Below are 21085 nucleotides of genomic sequence, written 5' to 3'. Positions count from 1 at the left end.
GGCTACCTATTATCACTATAGCTCTACAGATACAAAACCTCAGCACGATAACTGCCCAAAAGGTCCAGACTCTTGGTGCGCTTGGCAACGAGCATCAGCTACAAATACTCTTTCATCATTTAAACATGAGTATACTCCATTACCAGATGAAGTTTTGATTGCTATGAAACCAATATATGATGATCTCAGTAAGGATGAGCTTCTTGAACGGTGTGTTGGTGGTTTCACACAAAATAACAACGAGAGCTTCAACCAGTTGATCTGGAAAATTACTCCAAAAATACTTCCTGCTGGTTCAAAGATTGTTAATATTGCGGCATTGGTCGCTGCTTGTATCTTCAATGAAGGAACATCAGCTTTATTATTGATTATGCACGGTATGGATTTAAAATTAGGCCGAAACTCCCACGAATATGCCCGAATTTCGGATGGAAACCGTGTATGCACAGCCGAAAAAAAATCTGCGAGCGAGACTCGCGAAGCCAGAATCCGTCATCGACAGGAGCAAAAGGATGCCCTGGACATTGCAACTGCTGCAGGATCTTTACTTTATGGCCCAGGAATCGACGATTCACTGTAAGTTACAAAAAACATTTTTTTTTCCACTTTTATTGTTACTCAAAACTTTAAACGCGTTTTTCTCGGAACCGTGTTTTCAATGTCGGTTGTCAAATGTTCTCGAAAACTACTCAACCGATCTTGATGAAATTTCACACAGGTGTTCGAGATACAATTTACTCGTGCTTGGACGAAGGATTTTTTTTTTTCAATTACAACTATTTAAAAAAACAAAATGTCAAGCAAATTTGACCGAAATTTTCATTTTTTGGAAAAATGTCTGCCAAAATTCAATTTTTACTTTTTTTCTTTCCTTCGTTCAAGCACGAGTTTATGGTCTTAACTAAAAACTTATTGTTGTTTTTTCATTTTAGATGATTTTGTCAGGAGTTATGCTGACAACGCAGACGCACCTTTTTTCCGAGGGGTCACCGGAAATGACGTCACAATGGAGGAGTTTTAATTTTTTTTTTTTTGAAAATTTTAGAAATTATTCTTTAAATATGTATCTATAAGACAGAAAAAAATTTGAATTAAATAAATAATTTTTTACATAGAAAAAAAAATATTGAAAATAGGCCTTTTTTTACCCGACGAAACCCATGTAACCCCTTAAAGGAAGCAAATAAAGCTGACCTCGATTCAGTACTTGAGAGACTGTCTAATTTTGAGAAATCAGTACCAGTTCCATCTTCACAAGTACCAGGTAGTACTGCTGAATTAGTTATTTCAGGTATTCCTGACTCAGTAGCGAAAAGCTTAACCTCAGATGACATTTCAGCTGCAGCCTTAAACAATCTAGAGTTGCCAAATTTAATAAATAGTGTCTTGAGTTCCCGTAAGTTTGAAATTAAAAACAGGCGGCCATATGAACAGAATAAGCCTTCGCTACATTCTTACATAATTTCGCTAATGTCGACTCCAGCTCGTGACTTTATTATTGACAGGAAACGTAAGTCAGGAAATCTTTCTGCGAAAAAAGTTTTTCCAACTCAAGTGGATGTGGCGTTCAAAGGTTCCATCTACGTCAATGAATTTTTGCTTCCGGAGACTTACCGATTGTTACTTAAAACTAAGGAGAAGGCAAAAGTCAAAAAATTCAAGTATGCTTGGGCTAAAAGTGGGCAAATTTTTGTTAAAAAGGATGACAACTCGGAAAAGCTCATTATAGCCTGTGAATCCGATCTTATTAAACTAGATTAACACTTAGTCGATTCGATAAATAACTCTAATAAGAAAGTATCCTCACCTTCAATTGTACTTAATCTAAATATAAACAGTTTCACTGGTCACAAGACTGAATTTTTAAATTTAACTTATGAAGTCAAGCCTGATATTATTGTTTTAACTTAAACTTGGTTGAAACCATCTATTGATAATAATATTTTTTCACTTGATGACTATTTTTTAATCCTTAGAGACCGAAATTTACAACACTCAAATACAGGTTGTTATATTCAAGGTGGTGGTGTTGCTTGTTTAGTTCATAAGTCATTCAAAGTCAAAATTCTAGATATTTCATCTTCAGGTCATATAAATCAACTGGAGTTCTTAATAATGGATGTCACTCTAACCACTGGAATGCATCTTTTACTTTCCTGTATTTATAGAAGACCAAAAGGTCTTTTCTTAACAGAATTCTTTGATATATACGCCAAACTTGCTCCAAACTTTAATAACATCATCATAGCTGGTAATTTAAATTGTAATCTACTTGAAAATAGCTATACCGCTAATCATTTAAAAGATTTTATCACTGAATCATCACTGTATTGTGTGCCTTATGGGGCAACATTCCATAAAAATAACTGTGATTCATGGCTAGATGTGATTCTGTTAGACAGTGAAAGTAAGTTAGTTTCTTACACCAAATCTAACTCTCCATTCATTGATGGTCACGATTACTTACTCTGCCAGTATTTTGTTGAAAACTATAAGCAAATTGATAAAAAAATTACATTTAGAAATTTAAAAAACTGTGATCATTTAGCTTTATCAAACTCATTAATGAATTCATTAAATGTTTATGATACGGTATTAGGGCATTCAGATCTAAATGAACTTCTGAATATTTTCACCACCGAAACTTTATCAACTTTAGATGCTTTTGCGCCAGTAATCACAAGAAAGATACGGCGACATAGAAATCCCTGGTTTACAAAAGAATTAAAATTGAAGTGCAAAGAGCGAGATCAACTTTACAAGAAAGCTAGAAGAAATCAAGATCCCAACTTGCTTGCTCTTTACAAATTAAGAAGAAAAGAATTGAAAAACCAGTTGAATCATGCGCATGAAGAATACTTGAAAAATGCGCTGTTAAATCTACCATATGGCTCAACTGTCTGGAGCAAACTAAAATATCTTGGACTCATAAAATCAAATACGTCGTCACCGCTAAATTTCTTTGATCCACTTGAGTTGAACGAATACTATGCTAATATAGTCAGGAAGCATCCACCATGTAGCATTGATTTTCTAAACTTGATACCTGTGAAGCATTCTAGGAAGGTTGAATGCTCATTTAATTGGTCTAAAATTGATATTGTAGATGTAACAAAAGCTTTACATCTTACTGTTTCAAAATCAAAAAGCAAGAGTCCTGATGGGTTAGATCTAAGATGGTTGAGAGATCATTTTCCGCAAATTTCACTCTTTCTCACTGCTTTATTCAACAGATCTCTTGACACTGGAATCTTTTCTGATATTTGGAAGATTATCTTTATAATACCCTTGAATAAAATAACACCACCTGAATCTCCCTCAGACACTCGACCAGTTGCCAATTTGTCGCATTTGGCTAAAGTATTTGAAAGAATTATTGCTAATCAGGTGACAATGTATCTGGAAGACAATCAGCTATTTGATCCTTTCCAATCTGGATTTAGGAAATATCACAGTACACAAACGACATTACTAAGGCTCACTGATGACATCAGGCAAGCTATGGATGGGAGTAAACTGACTATTATAGTCTTTTTTGATTTAAGTAAGGCTTTCGATTATGTTGATTCCAAGGTTATACTGATTGCACTATTTGAACTTGGTTTTTCATTGGAAACTATTAACTGGTTTTTCTCATATTTATCAAATAGGTCTCAGTCAGTGCTAAATGAACATGGGATTCCTATTGAATTACTACAAAAATCTTCAGGAGTTCCCCAAGGATCTGTTCTTGGACCTATATTGTTCTTGATAGTTGTGAATTCTGTGGTCCGCTGGCTGGTTCATTGCAAACACGGCCTTTTTGCTGATGATATGTACATTTACCAGCACTTTTATATTTATCAAGTTTATGAAGCAGTCAGACAGGTAACACTCGATGCTGAATCAGTTGTATCGTGGACTCGAAAGCATGGACTACAGATAAATTTAGACAAAACAAAGGCTATGATTATGGGATCAGATAGTAAATTGAGAAGACTTGCTGAAGAAGAAATACCCCCTATCGTGATTGATGGAGTGGCATTACCTTATGTCAACTTGACATTTGGTTTGCATTTGAGTAATAACATATCATGGAATAACCATGTATCACAAGTTACGAGGAAAGTGAACTCAGCATTGCATTCGTTGAAAGTTCGCAAAAATATTTATTCAACTGATATCAGAAGATTATTAGTTTCAGCAACGATCTTGCCACTTATTGATTATTGCTCTGTTGTGCTTATTGATGCTACTTGTGATAATGACTTAAAATTGCAACGAGCAGTAAATTCCTCAATAAGATCCTCAATTATTTTTGGTCTTAGACGAGATGAACATATCACCGCTTATCGTCGAGAACTAGGTTTGTTGAAATACAGACACCATCGCGGGAATAGTCAGGGAAGCTTCTTAGGACCTCAAAACGTCAAGATCTGATGAAAACTCAATTTTTGAAAAACGGGGTAAAACCAATAACTTCCCGATTTTTGAAAATTTTTAATTTTCTTAGCGGGAAGTTAAAAAAACGACATTTGAAAAAATTTTTTTTTGTAGATTTTTTTAGATTTCTTAAAATCTACTGGTTCGAATCGGTCGAAATGGTATTCACAATCTAAGTCTGGCCAAGTCCTTTCGAATAGCGCCAAGCGCGATGAAATCGGTCAAGCCGTTCAAAAGTTATAAGAGGTTTACATACACCCTGGCGGTTTCGGCGACACGGTGAAAGCACGGTCGAATGACGGTTGTTTCACGGTCGTTTCACCGTATAAAGTTCGTTCTTACCGAGCGATCTGTCAGTCAACATCGGATACCGTTGTGAACGATATCTACTATAAATTTATTGAATATTTACGGTGCATACGCAAGTGAATCTACGACGTTATGACCGACACTGTACGCTCAATATACTGTCCAAATACGGTGATTTTACGCTACTTTCACGGACAATAAAATAAAAAAAAATATTGCGGAAAGTCCAGACCGAGACTCGAACCCGATTCATCTGGTCGCGCGCCCAAGACTCTACCAGCTAGGCTATCTAAGACACTGCACGAAACATTTGATTCAGTCACATCATAAGGTGTCAAAACCAAGTCATTTTTTTTTCATTGCACAGATAAAAATAGCTTAAATAAAGTTATATTTTTTCCATGACTTCAAAATAATAATCGTAATAAATGATTCAAATTTTTGATGATTACGAAATTCTTAATTTCGAAATTATGGTGAAATTATTAACTGTATAAAAAAAGATCTGGAAAAGAAATTGCTAAAAATTGAATTGTTAAAAAAAAATATCTCATAATAATTTTTCTTGATAACAAACAATTTTTCCGTAATTTTGAAATTAAAGTTTTCGTCTCTAAAAAAAAAAAAAAAAAAAAACAATATTGATTATTATATTTTTCATAATCAAAAGGTATTATAGTTTCTAATTTAAGACTATAAAAAAAATTCAACACTTGTAAGCCATAAACTTTTCTGAAAAGTATTGAAATGATGGATCTCTGTTGATTGCCTGTAATCTGATTAATTTTTATAATTTTACTTTGAAATAAACAAAATTACAATAATTTAATTTTTTTTTAATTTTTCATCCCGATTAGTTACTGAAAATTTCTCATTTACCTATCTTATTATACACTTTGAGTATTTTTAATGAAATAAAAAAATATAATCAGCACTTTTTCATTGTTGACTAGTAAAAAATTCCTGGCTTACCGACATTAAACGCTCGTTTCACGGTCGTTTCACTCACAGACTACTGTGCATCTACCACCGAGTTACGGTTTTTTGACAATTTATATGTTTTCGAATGACTGTCAAATGACAGACGATCGATCGATGATCTACGATTTTTACTCAGGTAAAAAATCGGAGAAGTCAAGTAAAAATTTGGTTTTTCGAATAGTGAAGTATGATAACTATACAGAATAAAAATCATAAAGTAACAGTGAAAAACTTTCACAATGATACTCGTCGTTCACTGTCAAATGACGGCCGTTCGATAGTCAAGTGACGGTCATTCGACGATCATTTGTCGACACTGTGAATTTATGGGACATTCACCGTCGTTTCACGATCATTTTGCCGTGACCACGAATCCGCCAGGGCATATGTAATTATATATAAGTATATATAATTATATATGCTTATATGTAATTATATATAAGTATATATAATTATATATGCTTATATTTAATTAACAGACATAAAAATTTTTTCTTTGAAAAAACAGGGCATCCATACACACACATACATACATACAGACGTACGGACACCATTGCGGGAATAGTCAGGGAAGCTTCCTAGTACCTTAAAACTTCGAGATTTGATGAAAACTCGATTTTCGAAAAACGGGGTAAAACCAAGAACTTTCCGATTTTTTGAAATTTTCAACTTTTTTAACGGGAAGTTAAAAATTAGGAAAATGGTTAACCCTGAAGTCCATCCCTGCAACTTCACGCTAATTCAATACATAAGCGCTTGAAATTGCACTTATGACGTTTTTGAGCTCTCGGAGTTTAAAATTACAATTTATGTGTTATTTTGACCTCTTCGAGCTCAATAGCCTGATAGCAATTTAAGAAAACACTATTCTTAAAATTGTCGAACTGCAATTATTTTTGAATGAATAAACCGATTTTCACGCGGTTGGCAGCATTCGACGCAGTTTTCTGAATTGTATGATTTACTTTAAAACACAAATCGATCAGACCGAAAATTTAAGAAAAATTTGAAAAATTCACTTTTACTGAGACAACGATAACTCATGAACCAGTCAATCGATTTCGACGTTTTTAGATAAGATCGACGTAGTTTTTAGAGCTCGTATAGTTATGTCGTTACATCAAAAACGATCCGAAAAGAAATGTCGGAGTTTGTGTTAATAAAAACACTTGTTCCCAAATTTTTCGTCAAGGAAATCTCTCGAACCAATAAACCGCTTTTCACGTTCTTGACGGCAATCTACGTGTTTTTTCGAGCTTTAATAATTATTTCATTTATATCTAATTATTTCATATATCTCTCGAACGAATCAACCAATTTTGATCGAACTAGCGGCGATCGATCGACGTAGTTTTTCAAGCTTAAGAGCTGATTAGTTTTTGGAGTTTATCGATAAAGCCGTTTAAAAGTTATTCCAAAAAAAAACCGATTTAATAAAATTTTTTTGAGATTTTTCGAAATCTATAAGTCCGAATCAGTTCAAACTCACAGGAAATTTAAATTTGAGAGAACTCTGTGGGTTCCGCTTCTAAAAGTCCTTAGCCATTTTTTAATCAGACGAATAGATAGTTAATTATTAATTAAAATAACGTCCTTTTATGCGTTAGAGAGAGAGCGCTAGTGTCAAGTCAAGTGCGTTCCAACGAAGACGCTTGCACGTGTGAATGTGTAAGTAAATATGTGTGACTACGTTAGCTATAAAAACTAGTTAGTCATATAGTTAGTTGTGTCTTTGTTTGGCACATACTTTACTGGACACTGGCGCTCTCTCTCTCTCTAACAAATAAAGATACGTTATTTTTAATTAATAATTAATTATCTATGCGGTTAATTGAAAAATGGCTAAGGACTTCTCGTCTCAGAATTATTTTTTTCATCAGATGCTTCAATGGCGTCCGTGACTTATGGGACACCCTGTAAATATATCTATATATATATAAGCGAAATACCACTCACTCATCACGAGATCTCTGAAACTATTCGCCCGATTGACTTGAAATTTAGCATAGTTACTCCATTCGTGATGTAGACGCTCACTAAGAACGGATTTTACGCAATTCCTAGCCAAAATGAATTTTTCGTCTACCATCACATATGCCCTCCACTCCCCTCCCTCTCATTCTTCTCCTCCCCTCCCGTGCCCTATAATCTTTCCCCTTCCCTATATCTCTCTCTTTTTTTGGGAGCGAAATATCATTTTGACCCTCTAATCTAAGAAACCATCAGTGGCACCCGTAAATTATCGAACTCAACCCCCCTACAACCACCCACGCTAATCAACCGTTGCCATGGTTACCATTGTCATGGTTATCGTTGCCATGGTTACCGTTGCTATGGTTACCGTTGCCGTGGTTACCGTTGCCATGGTTACCGTTACCATGGTTGCCGTTACCATGGTTACCGTTATCATGGTTACCGTTGCTATAATAACTGTCAAAATGATTGATTTTAAATTTTATCGATTGACTGTTGGGACAGTAGGAATTCATAATCATACGTTTTTTAAGAAAGAATAGCTAAATCATTAATAACTGAAATAACTTATATGTATTGGAATAATCATGAAGGATGAACTCGATTATATCATAACACAGATAAATTAAACATAAATATTATCAAGTTGATATTGTTAAATGATTATACTGATTTTAATGATTAAAATTAAAATGGTAAATTGTGTCTGATGCGTCTTCTCTAAAATTTTACAACGATATCGTTAAATTATTATAAAAACGGTCGATTTAAGATAATTTCTAATAAAATGAGTAATAATAAATATATTTTTTAATACCACTTAATTTGTTATGAATTTATTAATAACTAGCTGATACCCGCCCGCTTCGATAGGAATACAATAAATTTTTATGGTGTAACCTAGATGAAAAATATAAACAAAATGGTTAATTTCAAAAAGATAATGAATATAAATTTTGAATTAGAGAAAAGTGATTGTTTGTGATGACCGGTGTTAGCGAGTATTAAATATATGAGAAAAGTATTTTATTATTAACATTTTTTAAAATTAAAAAATTATTGACATTTTTAAAATTAAATAATACTATGAAGCGGAAAAGAATAGGAGTTACGGATAATTATTACGTGAATCGTTCCAACATTCACGTAACAGAATAATTGGAGGAGGAAGAGATTGAGAAAGAAATAGGAAGGACCTTCTTAATAAGAGTTTACAGAATATGCGAGAAAAAATTCAGATAGCTCGGACAGGGATTCGAACCCAGAACCTTCCGGTGACATGTCGGCTACTCTACCATTTGACCTATCCGGTCTAGACTAAATGTTTAGGATAACATTATTATAATGGGAACGCATCTCATTACACAGTACGTCATGGGTGATGCGGAAATCTGTCTAATGACAGATTTACTGACTAACTGACCCATTGATTGATTGATTATTAATAATAAAATACTTTTCTCATATATTTAATACTCGCTAACACCGGTTATCATAAACAATCACTTTTCTCTAATTCAAAATTTATATTAATTATCTTTTTGAAATTAATCATTTTGTTTATATTTTTCATCTAGGTTACAACATAAAATTTTATTGTATGCCCAGCGAAGCGGGCGGGTATCAGCTAGTATATATATATAGGAGACTTTCTATAGATATAGTCACTCATCACGATATCTCTGGAACTATAAGACCTAAAGACTTGAAATTTGGTAGGAATATTCCTTTCGCCGAGTAGAGGTCAGCTAAGAACGGATTTTACGAAATTCCACCCACAAGGGGGGTTGCGGGGGCGTTAACAATGAAAAATTCCCGTTTTTAAACTATAGCTCCTATCGACTCCAAATTTGGTAGGAATCTTCTGTCAGAGATGTAGATATAGTATATGAATGAATTTTACGATAGATCACCTCACAGGGGGTTGTGGGGGTGGGTTATCAACAATGAAAACTTTTAATTTTCCAACTACAGACTCCAAATTTGGTAGGAATTTTCTATAAGTGATGTAAAAATCATTTATGGACGAATTTTACAATTTTTCTCCCCACAGGGGATTGCAGGGGTGGGTATTAACAATGAAAATTTTTAAGTTTCAAATTATAGCTCCTACAAACTCCAAGTTTGGTAGGAATTTTCTGTAAGTGATGAATAAATCATTTATGAACGAATTTTACGATAGCTCACTCAACAGGGGATCGCGGGGGTGGGTGTTAACAATAAAAATTTTTAATTTCCAAGCTATAGCTCCCATAAACTTCAAGTTTGGTAAGAATCTGCTACATATGAGGTAGAAATGATCTATAAGCGAATTTAATGACAACCTACTCCAAATATGAATTGCGGGGGTGGGTGTTAACAATGAAAATTTTCAATTTTCAAGCTATAGCTCTTATAGGTTCTAAATTCGGTAAGAATCTGCTATATGTGTGGTAGAAATGATCTAAGAGTGGATTTTGTGACAACTTACTCCAAATATGGATTGAGCGAGTGGGTGTTGACAAAAAAAAATTTTGATTTTTAAAATATAGCTCCTACATACTCCAAATTGAGTAGAAGAAGTCTTCTATATGTGATATAGAATCACGTCCAATGAGGATCGAGGGAGTGAGTGATGACAATAAAAAATCTTAATTTCCAAAATATAGCTTCTAAAAACTATAAATTTGGTAGAAATCTTTTATTTCTTATGAAGAGATCATTTCAAAATTAATTTTAATAAATTCTACTCCTAATAGGGATTGCGGGGCTGAGTTGTAAAATCTAAAATTTTAATTTACAAATTATAACTCCTACAGACTCCAAATTTGGTAGGCATCTTTGTGTACGGTGTCAAGTTCAGCTAAGAATGCATTTTCTCGAATTCCAGTCCAAAAAGGATTGCGGGTGCATTAACAATGAAAATCTTTTATTTTAAACAATAGTTTCTATGGCCTCGAACTTTTGTTAGAACCTTTTGTTTATAATGTAGAAATCATCTCGAATAGGATCTTACGAAATACCTCCCCTACACAGGAGTGCAGAAGTGATAATTGTCAAAAAATTCATATTGTTCCAACAGATATAAAATTTGATAGAATCTCAAGAGAAACAGGAAATCACAGTAATGGCCTCCAAAGTCAACGGATTTAAATATTTTTCTTTCTTAATAATTATATTTTCTAACAACAATCGTCTCTTTGGCAGCGGCTAAAAAGTCATTATAACGTTTCCAAAATTTTACTTTACATGTAGCTATTCAGTCAACGGACTTAGAGATTAACATACATTTTATTTTTGCTGATCACTAACCGATGAATTGTTCTTATTACGGAGGAGATTTTAATTAACAGCGAAACTCGCTACACTTTGAGCTAAGCAGATTTCAACTTCACTTATGAGACCTACAATAACTTTAACTGAAACTTTTAATGCTCATTTCAAATTTTTTTCTTCGTGTCAATTATTATTCATTTTTGGAAGAATGCCACGGGAATGTTATATTAATTGCACATTGAAAATTACAATAAATACTAGCGAGAATGATCACATGGATAAAAAGTAAATGCCAATTCGATGAAATTTGGAATCTCTGTTAGTCAATACAATACTCCAATTAAATTTCAAGTTTAAATCTACAAATACAATTCTATAAACGCACAGCGTAGCGGGCGGGTAACAGCTAGTATATATGTCGGAATAGCGTTGGTTTGAAAAGGGCGCACACTATTATTATTATCTTGAGACATTTTATTATTTGTTTACAATATCCAGATGATACAAATATCGTACAACTTTATTAATACTTAATTGTAGTTGCTTGTTACAATGTTTGTTTATGCGTAACACAGACACACAGACACAGACACACAGACACAGACACACAGACACACACACACACACACACACACACACACACACACCCGTCGGAAGAAGCCAAACTCCCACCGGGCGCGTCCCCAGGTGGTGGATAGGGGGGTCCTAACCGGTCGTGAGATCGGTGGATTGGGGCGAAATAAAATAGCCCTCGCGGACCAAATCAGGCATCGGAGCTGAAGAGTAACAGCCACCGTCCGTGTATCCTTGTGGGTCGGAGAAAGCTCGCTGTTCTTCGGAGCAGAGGGTAAGAGCGAAATAAAATAGCTCTCGCGGTAAAAAACGAAAACTCCCCTTTCGGCAGGAAGGGTTGGTCACACCATCTGACCTAGGGTCACGTACGCAAGCGGATAAGGTGACGCTGCTCGAAAGAGATGTGCGAAATGATCCTTATAGCGCGGTGTACGTGGTAACTCCCGGCATCTACGTGCCGCACCCACGGGAGCAAGAGGAAGCCGATGAAGGAAGCAGGTGCAGGGTCGAAGCGGTTGAGATTTCCCGCTTCAATGACCGAAAGCTCTTATAGCAATGGAGGTAGCTGTAAGAGTGATCACCCCTCCACTTCCGGAGGCATCGCGTTCGGAGACGACCTTTTGCTTTGGAGTATCACTCAAAATAATGGAAGAAACGAAAAATCAAGAAAAGGACAGGAGTATTAGTGGGCCTCACGCCCAAGAAGCAGCGATTACCGTAAGCGCTGAGATGAAGCGGACGCAAGCGCTGGAACACCTCGAAAAGCTGACCAGCGAATTGCATGAGTTTGTCCAATCAAAGATCAATATCCATAAAGAGATAAAGGCCAAGGCAACCGGGGTAGTTAACGCCCTTCGAAGGTTTAAAAAACTGGACGAAGAATGGCAGTCACCTCGACGACTCACTCCTCGTTTTACGCCGGAGAAGAGCAGTCAACTTACTGTGGAGATCGAAGAATCAATGGACACCGGAGGCGATGGTGACGGTGAATCTGATGCTAAAGACGAAGGTCATACTTCCAACAAGTAGCCATACTTCCAACAACTAACAAGAGGAAGGACCGAAACTCCCCAGATGGAATAGATGGGCGATTGACGAAGAGAAAGGACTTGAAACCAAGTCCTCCGAAAAACGTGATGAAGCAGAACGCCGAAAAAAAAGACGTGACTGATTGGAAAGATCTCCACACAAGGAAAGAGAAACGGAGGCTAGCCAAAGAACAGCTCCCAAAGGAGCCTCCAAAAAAGCCCAGGCCGGAACCTAAGCGCAAAAAACCGCTCAAATGGATCAGACCCGACACACTGATCATCCGCCCGGCCGAGAAAGCAAAGTACGCCGAGATTTTGCGTCGCATAAAGAAGGACGTCCCTGATGAGCAAGTTCGCACAACAGTGGACAAGATCAACAAGACCAGAAGCGGGGACTTGCTGATTACGATTTCGCGGAAGTGCGTGGACAAAGGCCAAGGCTTGCAACATACCATCGCAAACATTTTTAAGGAGGAGGCCAAAGTGATCTGCAAAGGGCCACAAGAAGACATCGAGATCCGAGACCTAGATGACACCACAAAAAAGGAGGATATTCAGGCTGCCCTGCATACGGTAACCAAGGAGCTCTGCGAAATACTACCAGAGACAATCAAGATCCGCAAAGCCTACAGAGGTACCCAAACCGCTGTCGTGACACTACCGGCTGCAGCAGCTCAGAAGATATTAGAAGGAAGCGGTAAAATCCGAATTGGCTGGGTCAACTGCCGAATTAGAGCCACGAGGAAACCTACCCAATGCTACAAATGCTGGCATTTCGGGCACCACGGATCCCAGTGCAGAAGCAAGACAGATCGATCCAAGCTATGCATCAGATGCAGCCAAGAAGGACACAAGATTGCGGACTGTAAAAACCCAGTGAAGTGTGTATTATGCGCGGAAAATAAGAGCGCAGAGAACGCTGCCCATCAAGCCGGCACATACAGATGCCCGGTATACAAAGAGGCACTCCAGAGAATGACAAGCAAGCAAACATGAGGATATTACAGCTTAACCTCAATCACTGTGAGGCCGCGAATGACCTGCTCGTGCAGACCGTGCGTGAATTAGAGCTTGATTTAGTAATAATAGCAGAGCCATACAGACACCTGAATAACCAACCTTGGGAAACTGACAGCACCACCAAGGCTGTCATCTGGTCCTGTGGCAAACTTCCCTTCCAGAGCATAGTGAGCAATGATAGCATCGGCTTTGTAGCAGTGTCTATTAACGACATCCGTTTTTATAGTTGCTATGCACCACCTAGCCTTTCCATTGCCGACTTTACTGATTTCCTGGATCGACTAACCGAAGACGCAAAGCAATACTACCCAGTAGCTATAGCAGGGGACTTCAATTCCTGGGCGGTAGACTGGGGCAGCAAGCAGACTAATGCGCGAGGCAAGGCACTACGTGAAGCAATGGCCTCACTGGACGTGGTCCTTCTCAACATCGGTGAGACACCAACATATACCAAGGGAGAGGCTAGTTCGATAATAGACCTCACATTCGTCAGCAGCAGCTTATTGAAAGGAAACTATTCTTGGGAAGTCTTAAACACCTACACCGCCAGCGACCACAGTGCAATACTTTGGGAAATATCAGCTGGCCGGAGCCCTCAAAGAGCAGCTAGACAAACTAATGCCGCTGGATGGAAAGTGAAAGACTTTGACTCGGAAGCTTTGGTAGTAGCCTTAGACAGTGACTCGACCATCATCACAGGAAATGCTGTAGAGAAGACGAAGGACTTAATGACGAGAATTGCCCAGGCGTGCGACACCTGCATGCCCTGTAAGCGTGGCATCAATAAAAAACCATCGGTGCACTGGTGGAATGATCAGATTAACGCCCTTCGCACAGCCTGTCACAAAAAGAGAAGATTATCACAGCGTGGCCACCGACGACCTAACTCTGCGGAGCTGGTCGCAGAATACAAAAAGGCCCGTCGAGAACTGAACAAGGCCATCAAAGATAGCAAAAGACGCTGTTGGAAGGAACTCGTCGATGAGGTAGAAAAGGACTCATGGGGCAGACCGTATAGGGTGGTCATGACCCACCTGAAGCGCCGGCCAATGCCATCACCTACGTGTCCACAGCTCCTGGAAAGAATAGTTTCTACGCTGTTTCCTCGACAGAGGGTTCGGCTATTCTTCATTGCCAGTAAATCAAGAAGATATTCCACCTGTCACAGAAGAGGAACTGATGGAGGCGTGCAACCGAGTAGGGAATAATAAGGCGCCGGGATTGGATGGAATCCCGAATATTGCATTAAAAACAGCTATTAAAGCAGCGCCAAATCTATTCTTAGATACCTACGATTCGTGCCTCAAAGAAGGGATTTTTCCTAGAAGATGGAAACAGCAAAGACTTGTACTTCTCCCTAAAGGGAAAAAGCCGCCGGACGAGCCATCATCCTACCGACCACTCTGCATGCTGGATACAGCGGGTAAGATATTAGAGCGTATAATGCACCAACGAATAGAAGCAGTCGTCGATCCACTCCTAGCAGAAGGCCAGTATGGTTTCCGGAAAGGACGATCAACGCTGGATGCGATCAACCTGGTGGTCGATACAGCTAAGGAGGCAATCGCTGGAAAGAGATGGGAACGTGGCAGAAAGAAGTATTGTTTAGTGGCTGCCTTGGACATAAAAAATGCCTTCAATTCCACTAACTGGGACTGCATGATGCGAGCTCCCGAAGATAAAGAAGTGCTAGGATACCTGCGCAGAATGGTAGCAAACGACTTTACAGACAGAGTCCTCAAATATGACACTAAAAACGGTCCAAGGGAGTACGAAATAACCGGAGGAGTGCCACAGGGCTCGGTTTTGGGTCCTTTGCTGTGGAACATCATGTATGATGGTCTCCTGAGAGTTGCATTACCATCAGAGGTGAAACTTGTTGCATATGCCGATGATGTAGCGGTAGTGATTGTCGCGAAACACTTGGAAGAGATCAATCTGGCTTTCGATATCACATTTAGCCGGATTAATCTATGGATGGAGATGGTGAAGTTGGAGTTAGCCAAGCACAAAACTGAAGCTGTGCTCATCACCAGCAGAAAGATCGTAGAAAACATCAAGCTGAATGTCGGCGAGCAGGAGATCGAATCGCAACCATTTATCCGATATCTGGGGGTGACGCTGGATGCCCGACTGAACTTTAAACAACAGGTCGAACACGTAAGTGCTAAAGCATCAGCGGTGGTAACTAGCCTATCAAGACTGATCCCGAATGTTGGAGGCCCGAAGCAGAGCAGGAGACTATTGCTGTCGTCAGTAGTCACATCAGTGCTCACATATGGAATATCCGTTTGGGCAGACGCGCTGGAGACCCAAGAATCATGGAGGAAAGCCGGACCGGTCTACCGATTAAGTGCACTGAGAGTTGCAAGCGCCTTCCGCACAATATCTGAGGAGGCAGTGTGCGTCATTTCTGGAACTCTGCCTCTTAGAGTCCTAGCTGAGGAAAGACGGAACCTATACCACCGAAAGAGGTCATCTACACTGAGCGCTGAAGAACTGAGAACTGAAGAGCGACAACATAGTATAGCAAGATGGCAACAACTATGGGATGCTGCGGAGAAGGGAAGATGGACTCATCGACTTATACCAAGGATTGACGTTTGGCTTAACCGGAATCACGGCGAGGCCAACTACTATCTGACCCAGATGTTATCAGGACACGGCTGTTTCCGGGAGTACCTTTATCGCTTTAAGCACGATAATTCCCCAGAGTGTCCGTCTTGCCCAAGAGTTGCTGAAAATGCGGAGCACGTTTTCTTTGAGTGCCCTCGTTTTTACCCACAGCGTGATGAGTTAGAGAAGATCCTGAACAAGAAAATCACACCAGAGTCAATAGTAGAAGAAATGCTGTCATTCGAAGCTGCCTGGAACGCCACAAGCACGTTTACCACCGAAGTGCTTACAGAGCTGCGTTCCATTGAAAGAAAAAGGGCAAATGACAGAAACTAGAAGGAAGGAAAAATAACACCTTAGCCACCAGAAGGAATAGCAGTAGCTAGATCCTCCCCTCACGAAGTAATGCCTGACGGCGGTTTCCATGAGGGATTAGAGGAAAGAAAAAAAGGGGTTTAGGGTTTAGTGGGTAGGGGCGTTAGCGTCGAGTTTCAGTATGACGCTGCGTCGAGTTTCAGTATGACGCTGCGTCGAGTCGTCACATATCCAGGCCGAACAGCTATGCCTGGAATCCGTAAAAAGGATTCTCCCCCCTAAGATAAAACACACACACACACACACACACACAATATTATATAGTCACTACACTCGAAGTATAATTTAATATTATTATTTAATTATTAACAATTATAATTTTAATTAACACACTAAACTAATAATATGAACAATATTAACAAAATAAGATATCGTTAATGTTAGACGTTAGAAATAATAAAATGACGACAGACTTGGATAAGAGAACGAATCCACAATCAGAAGGACAGCAAACCGTTATCGCTCACTGTTCGGAAAGAACTGACTATTCTCAAAACTTATTTTCAATCCGTAGCTCTTTCAGGTAATTATTCTGAAAAAATACACAAGATACATCTTGCAATTGTACGTCCCGATGATTTTCACTTAGGTATTGCTGTCCCTTGACTGTGGCTACGTTAGACCCGCAGATGTGATCTTTCGAACCCAAGCCTACCGTCATAAAAGACTTAAGGAAAGTTTACTAAAATTTCCTTAGCGTATTAGATCATAAAAATTAAAATGCTAAGTTTTATTTTCTAGCTATAAACTAAAAGTGCTTAGGATTTTCCCAGCATCCCTTGGAAAAACCCAGCTATTCTCATCTCCGATGTAGTTTTTGGAATCGATCCATGAAGTCGTTTAAAAGTTATTCCAAAAAAACCGAATTTGAAAAATTTTTTTGAGATAGATAGGTAGTTTTTTTTTGAGATTTCTCAAAATCTGCCGGTCCGAATCGATCCAAAGTGTATTCAAAATCTAAGTTTGGTCAAGCCCTTTCGAATGGCAACGGTAATCATGGTAACGGTAACCATAGCAACGGTTACCATAGCAACGGAGAATCAAAATGTTATTTTCCTCCAAAAAAAAAAAAAGAGAGAGATGGGGAAGGGGGAAGAAGGCACGGGAGATAGGGCACGGGTGGGGAGGGGAAGAATGAGAGGAAGGGGAAGGGGTAGCATACGTGATGGTTGACGAAAAATCCATTCTGGCTAGCACTTGCGCAAAATCCGTTCTTAGTGAGCGTCTATGTCACGAAAGGGGTAAGTATACGAGATTTGAAGTTAATCGGACCAATAGTTTCGGAGATTTCTTGATAAGTCAGTCAGTGGTAAATCGCTTATATATATATAAGGGTGTGCCAAAATGTAATTCCCGTGGAGAACCTTTTTGAAATTGGAATTTTGAGTTCAGCTTTTGACAGGGGCTGTGTTTGGGCATTTCCTAAGATATTTTGGGGGGAGACGATGTATTTAATTTTCATAGAATTTTTTAGCAGAAGCTTAGTTTGGGCGTTTTCGGTGAAAATTCAAAATTCAAATTATATACACTAGTCACAAAAATTAAGGGATATAAAAAAAATTCCAAATTTTTGGGTGATTTTCAACAAGCTGTAACTCCGAGGAAAATAGTCGTACAGAAAAAATAAAAAAAGCAAATTGTAGCTTCAAGTGTCTAGTTTTCAGATGTGACCATGAAAAATTTTTTTCATGTCCAGGTCTGGAGAAATCTTAAGAAAGCTGCCGAAAAAAAAATTTTCCAAATTTTTTTCCGTGTAAAAAAAGGTCCACGGGCTTAAAAAAAACTTCTATGATTGTTCTGTTCAAAAGTTCTTTTAGAGAATTTAATACTCTTTAATTTGGCGTATTCAAAAAGCCTGTACGACGATTTGCCGCGGAGTTATCGTCAATCAAAGCAAAAAAGTTCTTTTTGACTTTGATATTCAATAACTCCGAAAATAATGATTGTACAGGAAATCGAAGGAGGGTTTTGAAAACTGCACGATATTCTCTATAAGAAAATGTAAACATCTTTTAGAAAAATTAATTTTTCGAATTGAAAACTCGGACTGAAAAAAAGACAAAAATTCACATAATTAAGGATATTTGGATAACTTGGTATAACTTTGGATAAAATGGATGAATGAAGGATATCGTCGATAATTTTTTAACCTCAGTGTCCCCTAAAATCCCTCAAAAATTCAAAGCGCTGCGATTTTTTTTTCATTGTGCCCCGAAGCTTCAATTTCTTTGTTCTTGCAAAAATCACCATAATGAGCAATTTTGTGATTTTTATTCATTTTTTTAATGAAAAAAATTTTTTTCTCTCTAAAATATTTATTTTTTCGATTAAAGAGATTGATTTTTTTAAAAATTTGAAAAAAAAAAACTCAATTTTTTTCGAAATTTTCTCGATTTTTTTCGACTGCTGTTTTACCGCCGGCATTAGCGTTACCCAAAGCGTACCACGTGGAAGTTGCTCGGTCGGATTTACGCTTCTGTGTGTGTGTGTGTGTGTGTGTGTGTGTGTGTGTGTGTTTCTGTGTGTTTGTCTGTCTGTCTGTCTGTCTGTCTGTCTGTCTGCAGCTGTTGAAGGACCTCTGTACGCAAGGCAGTAACAGTTCAGTATCGTGTATTGCCACCTCTGTTCCGAATCACAGCTCGTAAACAATATTGCATGTTGATGCATCGTCGAATGTCACGTTGCGAAATTCCTTGCCAACAACGTAACAACGCTTGAGTCAACTGATAAAGATTGTGCAGTTGCGGATAGTCTCGCCGCAATCGACGCCCAAGCATGTCCCAAACATGCTCAATTGGGTTCAAATCAGGACTCATAGCTGGATGATTAAGCGTTGTTACGTTGTTGGCGCGGAGAAAATTTCGCGTGCGAACTGCAGTATAAGGACGAGCATTATCCTGCATCAAAATGAACCGTCTTGCTCCCATGCGTGTGCGCATAGGCAGGACGTGTGATCCCAGAATCTCGTCGACATACCTGTCGGCAGTCAACGTCCCACGAACGATGACCAACGGGGTTCTGGTATTGAAGGACACGCCTGCCCACACCATGACTGATCCACCATTGAAAGCCGTAACTGGTCTCGTAAAACCATCCCGATCTCGTTCCCCACGACGGCGCCAAACGAGAGATCGTCTATCGCTGCCATGAAGACAAAATCGAGATTCGTCAGTCCATAAGACACTGGTCCACTGTCTACGACCCCAATGGTGATGGTCATGCGCATAAGCCAATCGGGCTCGACGATGTCGTAAAGTGAGCATAGGCACGCGATTTGCGCGTCGTCCAAAAGCGATTTCGGACCGTTGATGCCGAGATGTGTTGTTGGGAAGGACGTTGTCGACGATTGCGGAATTGAGGAGCGATCGTGTGAGCATGGGCAGTAGGGTTTCGACGAGCTTCGCGAATGATAGCTCGATCATCACGCTCAGTAGTGATTCGTCGTCTGCCTTGACCCGGACGACGATCGTAACTTTGATTCGCGTTAAATCGGGCATAGGCACGACTGACAACAGACTGACTCACTCCCATAGAAGCTGCTACTTCCATCTGACTGTAGCCCTCTTGAAGTAGGGTAACAATGCGAGCCACATCTGTGGCAGCTAAATGTCGGCGAGGCATATCAAAATGCCAAAGGTGATTATCAAAGAAAAGCTTACAGAAAATTCACGAAAGAAATTTAAGCTCTTTTAGAGAATTTAATACTCTTTAATTTGGCGTATTCAAAAAGCCTGTACGACGATTTGCCGCGGAGTTATCGTCAATCAAAGCAAAAAAGTTCTTTTTGACTTTGATATTCAATAACTCCGAAAATAATGATTGTACAGGAAATCGATGGAGGGTTTTGAAAACTGCACGATATTCTCTATAAGAAAATGTAAACATCTTTTAGAAAAATTCATTTTTCGAATTGAATATCGTGCAGTTTTTCATGGTCATATCTGAAAACTAGACACTTGGAGCTACAATTTGCTTTTTTTATTTTTTCTGTACGACTATTTTCCTCGGAGTTACAGCTTGTTGAAAATCACCCAAAAATTTGGAATTTTTTTTATATCCCTTAATTTTTGTGACTAGTGTATATAATTTGAATTTTGAATTTTCACCGAAAACGCCCAAACTAAGCTTCTGTTAAAAAATTCTATGAAAATTAAATACATCGTCTCCCCCCAAAATATCTTAGGAAATGCCCAAACACAGCCCCTGTCAAAAGCTGAACTCAAAATTCCAATTTCAAAAAGGTTCTCCACGGGAATTACATTTTGGCACACCCTTATATATATATATATATATATATATATATATATATATATATATATATATATATATATATATATGTATAAATATAAGCGATTTACCACTGACTGACTTATCAAGAAATCTCCGAAACTATTGGTCCGATTAACTTCAAATCTCGTATACTTACCCCTTTCGTGACATAGACGCTCACTAAGAACGGATTTTGCGCAAGTGCTAGCCAGAATGGATTTTTCGTCAACCATCACGTATGCTACCCCTTCCCCTTCCTCTCA

The 21085-nt window shown here is 38.4% G+C and overlaps 1 protein-coding gene across 1 annotated transcript in view; it reads right to left on the bottom strand.

Annotated features, from left to right (window-relative positions):
• Positions 1–21085, bottom strand: part of LOC123259683 (probable actin-related protein 2/3 complex subunit 2) — a 32178-nt gene that overhangs the window by 4237 nt on the left and 6856 nt on the right. The gene's annotated exons all lie outside the window — the stretch shown is intronic.

This window comes from Cotesia glomerata, linkage group LG2 (assembly GCF_020080835.1).
Source record: "Cotesia glomerata isolate CgM1 linkage group LG2, MPM_Cglom_v2.3, whole genome shotgun sequence".
Lineage (NCBI taxonomy): Eukaryota > Metazoa > Arthropoda > Insecta > Hymenoptera > Braconidae > Cotesia > Cotesia glomerata.
This window is presented reverse-complemented; position numbering and strand designations above follow the sequence as displayed.